The sequence below is a fragment of the Suricata suricatta genome, chromosome 14 (genome assembly GCF_006229205.1).
Source record: "Suricata suricatta isolate VVHF042 chromosome 14, meerkat_22Aug2017_6uvM2_HiC, whole genome shotgun sequence".
Taxonomy (NCBI): Eukaryota; Metazoa; Chordata; class Mammalia; order Carnivora; family Herpestidae; genus Suricata; species Suricata suricatta.
Window position 1 is genome coordinate 80,690,828 of NC_043713.1, and position 8,405 is coordinate 80,699,232.

Genomic DNA, 8,405 nt, shown 5'->3' on the forward strand with positions numbered 1-8,405 from the left:
CAGATCCCCCTCCGCTCCCCTTTGTGCACCCCCAGTGGTCCCCGCGCGCGCGCCGGGTGGATGCACTAACCCGACCTTGCGAATTCAGCGCGCGTTGAATGTGTGCCTGAATCCAAATGTGGACAGGCCTGATCCGGAGCGACCTGTCCCTGACTTCTGGGGGCTACAGTCTACAGGGAGAGACCAACCTTAAACCAAACACGAAATAATTTCAGAAAGGGGTGAGGAATGTGAAGGAAACGACTAGAGTGAAGACAGGGCTGGAGCAGAGAGCACAGCTTTTAAATCCTGTGGTCAGGAAGTGACATGTGAGACCCGCATTGTTTTCAGAAGGTCTTACAGGCCTTGGGTGAGGAGTTCACAGAAGGGTGACTTGCTTAATTTGCATCTTAAATTCAACTGGTTTCTCATTCTGTGGAGAACGGAAAACGAGAGCAGGGGTGGAGGCAAGGAAGGAGCTTGCAAACCGTTTGATTCGGGGGACATCCTGGAGCTAGGCATTGGGGAGACAGGGAAGAATCCGAGGAGGTTTGCTAGGAAGGGGGGTGGACGCAGGGTCTGATGTATGCATGTCAGCCAGATCGTGTTAGCCAAAGCTGGAGGAGGAGGCAAAGAAACCTGGCAGGAAGGTCTGGGCTGCGCAAAGAGAAGTGTGTTTTGACAGCAGAGAAGCAGAGGAAAGGGGCACACATAGGCAGCAGGTGGCTGCGTTGCTGAAGAGGTTGACCAATGCCCAGGGATTAAATACCAGGCAAAGGTGTTGATGTAAGGTCTGAAGGAGACTCACTGTGTGTGTGTGTGTGTGTGTGTGTGTGTGTGTGTGTGTGCGTGTGTTTTGCTTTGCTTTGCTTTGCAGAGCTAACCTGATATCAAAAGGACAAAGAAGTAACAGAGCCGGTATAACAGATATGCCACGGATTTCCAGTAACAAAACACAATAAAGTCCCTCTCACATTGAGTCTCACACAGATGTTCCCTCCAGATAGAAGCTCCGGGACCCAGGCTCTTTTCTTTGTATGACTCTGATGTTCATACATGATTCCCAAAGTCTCCCTGGAGCTCAGCGCCATTTCAGACACCCAGAGGAGAAAAAAAGCATGGGGAGTTGTTATGGCTGAGCCTGTTTCGTTGGCTAGAATTCAGTCACTTGGCCATTTCTCCAAATAAAGGAGTCTGGAAAATGAGCTGTGTGCCCAGGAAGAGGGGACAAGAGGTTTGGAGATCAGGTACAGAGATAAACTGAAAAGTGAACCGACTGTTTTCCTTTCTGAATGCAGCCCTCAGCCCCCACTTCCTGTTTCTTAAGACATCTTGTTTTTTTTCTCCTAATAATATGTTTGGGAGATGGTTCTACACCTGCACAAAAGGAAGGTGTGTCTCCATTCTCTTTAACAGTTACACATAATTCCACTGGATTCATGTACCATTTTTATTTAGTGAATTACCCAAGGATGGACTTTTAGGTTGTTTCTAATCTTTTGCCATTATAAACAATGCCAAAATTTGTACCTTTCACTTGGGAAATTCATAGAAACGGAGCTGCCAGAGGCGCCTGGGTGGCTCAGTCAGTTAAGTGTCCAACTTTGATTCAGGTTATGATCTCACAGTTCGTGAATTCGAGCCCTACATCGGGCTCTGTTCTGACAGCTCAGAATCTGGAGCCTGTCTTCAGATTCCGTGTCTCCCTCTCTTTCTGTTCGTCCCCTGCTCACATTGTCTCTCTCTCTCTCTCTCTCTCAAAAATAAAAACATAAAAAAAGACTTTAAAAAAAGAAATGGAGCTGCTAAATCAAAGGATATTTACAATTTAAATATACGCATTGACTCTTGAACAATACAGGTTTGAACGATGCAGGTTCTTACATGCAGATTTTTTACAGTACTGTAAACATATTTCCTTTTCCTTATGATTTTCTTAACATTTTCTGTACCCTATTTTATTGTATGAATCCAGTACATAATACATATAACATATAAAATATGTGTTAATTGACTATGTCATCAGTAAGTCTTCTGGTCAACAGTGGGCTATGAATAGTTAAGTGCTGGGGGAGTCAAAAGTTGCATGTGGATTTTTGACTATGTGGGAGAATCAGAGCTCCCAACCCCTGAGTTGTTCAAGGGTTTACTCTAGATATTGCTGTATTGCCCTCTGTAAAGGTTTGATTAATTTACGGCCACCCCACGCTGTCACATATGAGTTCCGCACACCCTCAGCCATACAATTTATGAGATTTCTAAAAACTTTATTAATCACATAGGTGAGGGGCGCCTGGGGGGCTCAGTCAGGTAGGCATCTGACTTCAGCTCAGCTCATGATCACGGGGTTAGTGGGTGCTAGCCCCACGTCCGGCTGTGCGCTGACAGCAGGGAGTGTGGAGCCTGCTTCAGATTCTGTGTCTCCCTTGTTCTCTCTGCCCCTGCCCCAACTTGCACTCTTGTCTCTCTCTCAAAAATAAATAAACATAAAAAAACTTTTTAAATAATCATACAGGTGAAAAATAGCAATTCACGAACACATTAATTTGCATTTCCCTTTTCAGGCATGAGCTTGAATCTCTTTGGCTGCATGAAGTCCTGTGGTCTTCCTCTGCTACAGACTCGCCATTCAGGTACCTTGCTCAGATTTTTATTGGCTGTCGTTGTTTTCTTTAAAACTGATTTGTAGGGACGCCTGGGTGGTTCAGTCGGTTAAGCCTCCGACTTCGGCTCAGGTCAGATCTCACGTTCCTGGGTTCGAGCCCCGTGTCGGGCTCTGTGCTGACAGCTAGCTCAGAGCCTGGAGCCTGCTTCTGGTTCTGTCTCCTTCTCTCTCTGCCCCTCCCCCTCTCATGCTCTGTCTCTCTCTGTATCAAAAATAAATTAAAAACATTAAAAAATATTCTAAAAAAAAACCTGATTTGTAGGCGCTTTCTGTTCATCAGTGCAATTAACATTTGGTCATTACCTATATGGTCCAAATATTTTCTGCCATCATATTGATCTTTTTACTTAGTTTATACCTACTTTGGTTTTGTTTTTGTCTTAAGGGTTTAGTTGTTGTTGAAGGAGAGGCTGTCCACTGGTTTCTGGTTTTTAAGTTTATTTATTTATTTAAGTAATCTCCACACCCAAAGTGGGGCTCCAGCCCACAACCCTGAGGTCAAGAGTCTTACGTTCTGACTGAGCCAGCCAGGCGGCGCTTCCCAGGGTTTTCTTTTATGTCTCTGGCTTTTATGTCATGCCTAGAAAGCCTCTTCCACTAAGATTGTGTATTTTATTTTATTTTATTTTACTGATGTTTATGTATTTATTTTGAGACAGAGAGCGAGCGAGGGAGGGGCGGAGAGGGAGCGAGAGAAAAGGTCAAGCAGGCTCCGCACTGTCAGCGCAGAGCCCAACACGGGGCTCAGTCTCACGGATTGCGAGATCATGGCCTGAGCCGACCTCATGAGTTGGTTGCTCAACCCACTGAGCCACCCACGCGTCCCTCAGATTATTTTTAAAATATCTCCTATATTTTCTGCTACTCGTTTTCCAGCTTGATGGGAAGATAACTGATATACAGCATTGTGTAAGTTTACAGTTGTATACACTTATGTATGTATTGCAAAATGATTGCCACCATAGCATTAGCTAACACCTCTATCATGTTATACAATCACTATTTCTTTTTTTCTGTGGTAAGAACATTTGAGGTGTACGCTCTCAGCAACTTTGAAGTCTGTACGTGTAAGCATGACCCTGGTAACGGTAATCCCCATGCCATACCAGATCCCCCGAATTTACTCGTCTTAGAACTAGAAGCTTGTACCCTTTGAGCAACATTTCCCCATTTCCTTCAGCAACCAGCACGAGGTAAGCACCATTCTACTCTCTTTCTGTGACTTAAGCTCTTTAAGATTCCAAGTATAATAAAGATCATACAGTATTTTTTTTAAGATTTTATTCTTTTCAAGTAATCTCTACAACCAACATGGGGCTCACACCTACAACCCTGAGATCAAGAGTCGCACGGTCTGCCAACTGAGCCGGCCACATGCCCTGACCACACTGTATTCATCTTTCTGTCTGGTTTACTTCTCTCAGCATAAAGTCCTCAAGGTGCATCCATGTTGTTGCAAATGGCAAGGTTTCTTTCTCGTGCCTGAATTATATTCCGTTGTACTTATGCACCACATTGTCTTTATCTCTACCGGACACTTGGGTTGTTTCTGTATTTTGGCTGTTGTGAAAAATGCTGCAGTGAATATGAAAGTGCAGCTCTCTCTTACAGTCCTGTTTTCATCTCCTTTCAATATGTACTCAGAAGTGGGATTGCTGGGCCATACGGTTGTTCTGTTTAAAATTTTTTATTTTTTTTGAAAACTTTAAAATTTTGGTTTTATTTCTTTTTTTTAATTTTGTTAATAGTCTATTGCTACAAATTTTGTAATGTTTATTTATTTTCGAGAGAGAGATGGGGGAGCACACAAGCAAGGGAGGGGCAGAGAGAGAGACAAAGAGATAGAGAGACAGAGAGACAGAGGATCCAAAAGGGGCTCTGCACTGACAGCAGCGAGCCCCAGGCAGGGCTCCAACTCACCATCTAGAAGATTATGACCTGAGCCGAAGTCAGGCACTTAACTGACTGAGCTACCCAGGAGCCCCTTCTATTTTTAATTTTTCGAGGAAATTTCCTACTGTTTTCCATAGTGACTACACCAATTTCCCTTCCCACCAACAGTGCACAAGGATTCCCTTTTCTCCACAGGCTCCCCAACAATTCTCTCTCGTGGTTTTGATGGTAGCCATTCTAACAGGTGGGAGATGGTATCTCATTGTGCTTTCGAATTGCATGTCCCTGATGATGAATGATGTTGGACATCTTTCCATGTGCCTGTTGGCCGTTTATGTGTCTTCTTTGGGAAAATGTCTATTAAGTTCCTCTGTCCATTTTTTTTTTAAGAGTGAGAGAAGGAGAATGGCAGAGAGGGAGGTAGAGAGAGAGTCTCAGGCAGGCTGTGCACTGTCAGCACAGAGCCCAGTGCAGGGTTTGAACCCACGAACCGTGAGATCACGAACTGAACCAAAATTAAGAGTCAGACACTTATCTGACTGAGCCATCCAGGTGCATCCCCCTCCCCGCCCATTTTTTTAATCAGGTAGGTTTTGTTTGGGTTTTTGTTTTTTGTTTGTTTGGATATTGACCACTTATCAGGTATGTAATTTGCAAATATTTTCTCTCATTCCATAGGTTGTTTTTTTAATTTTCTTGATTGTTTCACAGTGCAGAAGCTTCTCAGTTTGATGTAGTCCCACTTACTAATTTTTGGCTTTGACACCTTTGCTTTTAGAGTCATAGGCAAAAAAAATCCTTGCCAAGACCAATGTCAAATAACTTTTTTCGTATATTTTTTTCTAGGAGTCGTATGACTTCAGGTCTTATGTTTAACTCTTTATTCCATTTCAAGTTAATTTTTATGAGTGATGTTAGATAGGGGTCCAATTTCATTCTTCTGCCTCTGGTTATCCAGTTTTCCCAACATAATTTACTGAATGTTTACTTATTTCTTTTGTGGTACTTTTCTTGCTTCTATTTTACACTCTCAAAATGTGATCCTTTTATTAATTTTGGTAGAAGGAAAGATTTAGGGATCCAATTTTTTTTTAGATATTTCTCAGGGTTCCTAACATCACTTACTCAATAATTCATCTTCCCCCCATCGTTATGAAAAGCTATCTTTTTGTATCCTTAGTGCCCCTGAGCAGTTGAGTATTTCTGAACTATCTTCTGTTGCCTGGATCTGTCTCTTTGTATCCCAGTACGAGGCTGTTTTGGTCACTATCTTTCTTGTAGGTCGCATTTTATAATTTTTTTTTCATTTCTCTTAACCAAGGTGTTTAAGCTTGGAAGTGATGAGTTTGCATATGTGCTTTGAGGGAGCCTCTGGAGATGACGTAGGAAACTGGTTGTAGACAGGAGACGGGCCGCGGCAGAGAGCTGACACGAGGGCCTCATCAGAAGCAGCGCCCAGAGACAGAGTTGATGGGTTGCTGTGTGAGCTGGGAGAGAGCAAAGGAGGAGTGGGAGACGGTGCTGACGCTTCTCCTCCCGCTGGTCGCTAGGGGGGGGGAGCCGTGAAGCTGGTTGTGGGGTGGGGAGGGAGAAGTGTGCTAGCTGTAGACATTCGTATACGTCCAGAGAGCGGGTGACCACATGCTTGGGGCCCGCCGTGTGCACGGTCGTCGGTCGTGTGTCTCCGCACAGCATACGTGTTGGCTCACAGATTTATTTCGTTTAATTTGTGCATCTGTGGTGCTCACCACCTCCCGCCACAGCTTTCTCGCCCCTGGTCTCTCAGTTTGGGGGAGGCGAGGCATCTTCCCCCTGCCCATCCTCCCTTCTCCGCTTAAGGAAGCCTTACCTATCATGATTCAGACCAAGTCTCATCCCCTGGGGAAGTCTTGGTAACACATTAGCCCTCGTCAGCGGCTTTCACACGGCCTTCAATTCAAAGTCATCCAAACACCGCAGACCGAATCACCGGGATGTGCTGAAATCCCAGGATACTGTGGCTCCGGGCGGCTCCCGCTGTCCAGAGCATTAACTCGAATCTAACTCTCGACCTAGAGTTCTCCATGACAGCGTGTGTTGGTCCTTTCTCTCTTTCTTTCAGTTCGTTTTCTTGCTCTTTCAGGAAGTCTTTGTTCTGATTTTAAAAAGGGGTCGGGGTGGGGCGCTTGGGGTTGAGCAGCCAGACTCTTGGTCTCAGCTTAGGTCTTGATCTCAGGGTCATGAGTTCAAACCCGCATTAGACTCCGCGCTGGGCGTGAAGCCTACTTTAAAAAAAAAAAAAAAAGCTCTTTTTCTCTAGTTCCAGTTTTCTCTCATTCTCCATTGCCCCTTGTCCCTGGACCCACTGCCAGGAACTGAGCTGACCAAAGCAAAGAATACTTAAAAAGCAAAAGAGCTGAGTCAGTGAAGTATACAAGTCTTGATCTCACGGTTATAAATGTGAGCCCCACACTGGTTGTACAGATTACTTAAAAATAAAATCTTGGGGCGCCTGGATGGCATCCAACTTCGGCTCAGGTCATGATCTCACGGTTCGTGGGTTCAAGCCCTGCATTGGGATCTGTGCTGACGGCTCGGAGCCTAGAGCCTGTTTCAGATTCTGTGTCTCCCTCTCTCTCTGCTTCCCCCCTGCTCATGCTCTGTCTCTTTCTCTCTCTTTCTTTCAAAAATAAATAAAACATTACAAATACATATATATAATTTTTTTTAAATAAAATCTTTAGGGGAGCCTGGGTGGCTCAGTCCATTGAGCAGCCCACTCTTGATTCTGGCTCAGATCATGATCCCAGGGTCGTGGGATCCAGCCCCACATTGGACTGCATGCTCAGCGTGGAGCCTGCTTAAGATAGATTCTCTCTCTCTCTTTTTTTTTAATTTATTTTTAAATTTATTTTTGAGAGACAGTGCAAGCAGGGGAGGGTTAGAGAGAGGAAGATACAGAATCCAAAACAGGCTTCAGGCTCTGAGCTAGCTGTCAGCACAGAGCCCGATGCGTGGCTGGAACCCAAGAACCGTGAGATCATGACCTGAGCCGATGCCGAACGCTCAACCAACTGAGGCACCCAGTCATCCCAGATTCTCTCTCTCTTTAGCTCTCTCTCTTTCTCTTCCTCTGCCCCTCTCCCCTGCTCACTCTCTTCTCTCTCAAATAAAAACTAACAAACCAGATTAATTAATGAATAATAACATCTTTAAAAAGAAAGGGGGGAAGAGTGAAGCAGGGGGAGGAAGTAAGCAAGCAAAATGAAATGTCTTTTGAGCATGATGTGGCAGGCAGACACGTGAACGCTCTGACACGCAGCAGTGCGTCCTCCACTGTGCCGAGGTCCCTGGGAGAAGCCCCAAGCTGAGTGAGAGTCATTTCACTTGCTCTGAGAACATATACAAACTCTTAGCTTTGCAATAACCTAAAACAGTTCATGGTGAGAGGCCACGTTATTTTCACGTTGAAAATAATCCCCATTCCACCTGCTCTCTAAAGCAGGTGGTCACAAAGGTGTCTTTCGGAGTCACTGAATGGTGAGATTTGACTAGTTAGTTTCTATCCTGGGACACACTGACTCTATCTAATGGGAAAAAATTTTTTTCTTCTCAAATAATCCATGTGGGGTGGGCAATTCAATGCAACATTAAAACAGGAAGATAACCTCCTTGGCCTCCACCGCAGCAATTTCCTCCTCAAAACATCCCCAAAGGCCAGGGAAATGAAAGCAAAAATGAGCTTTTGGGACCTCATCAAGATAAAAAGCTTCTGCACGGCAAAGGAAACAATCAAGAAAACTAATAGGCAACCGACGGAATGGGAAAAGATAGTTGCAAATGACATATCAGATAAAGGGCTAGTATCCAAAATCTACAAGGAACTCAC

General features: G+C 44.6%; 1 protein-coding gene across 1 annotated transcript in view; it reads left to right on the plus strand.

Moving 5' to 3' along the window:
* The first annotated feature begins 3,505 nt into the window (after positions 1-3,505).
* Positions 3,506-8,405, plus strand: part of LOC115278501 — a 14,349-nt gene continuing 9,449 nt past the window's right edge. Inside the window, exon 1 of the mRNA XM_029922983.1 lies at positions 3,506-3,837. The gene's annotated coding sequence lies outside the window, so the exon portion shown is untranslated. The remainder of the gene's footprint in view (positions 3,838-8,405) is intronic.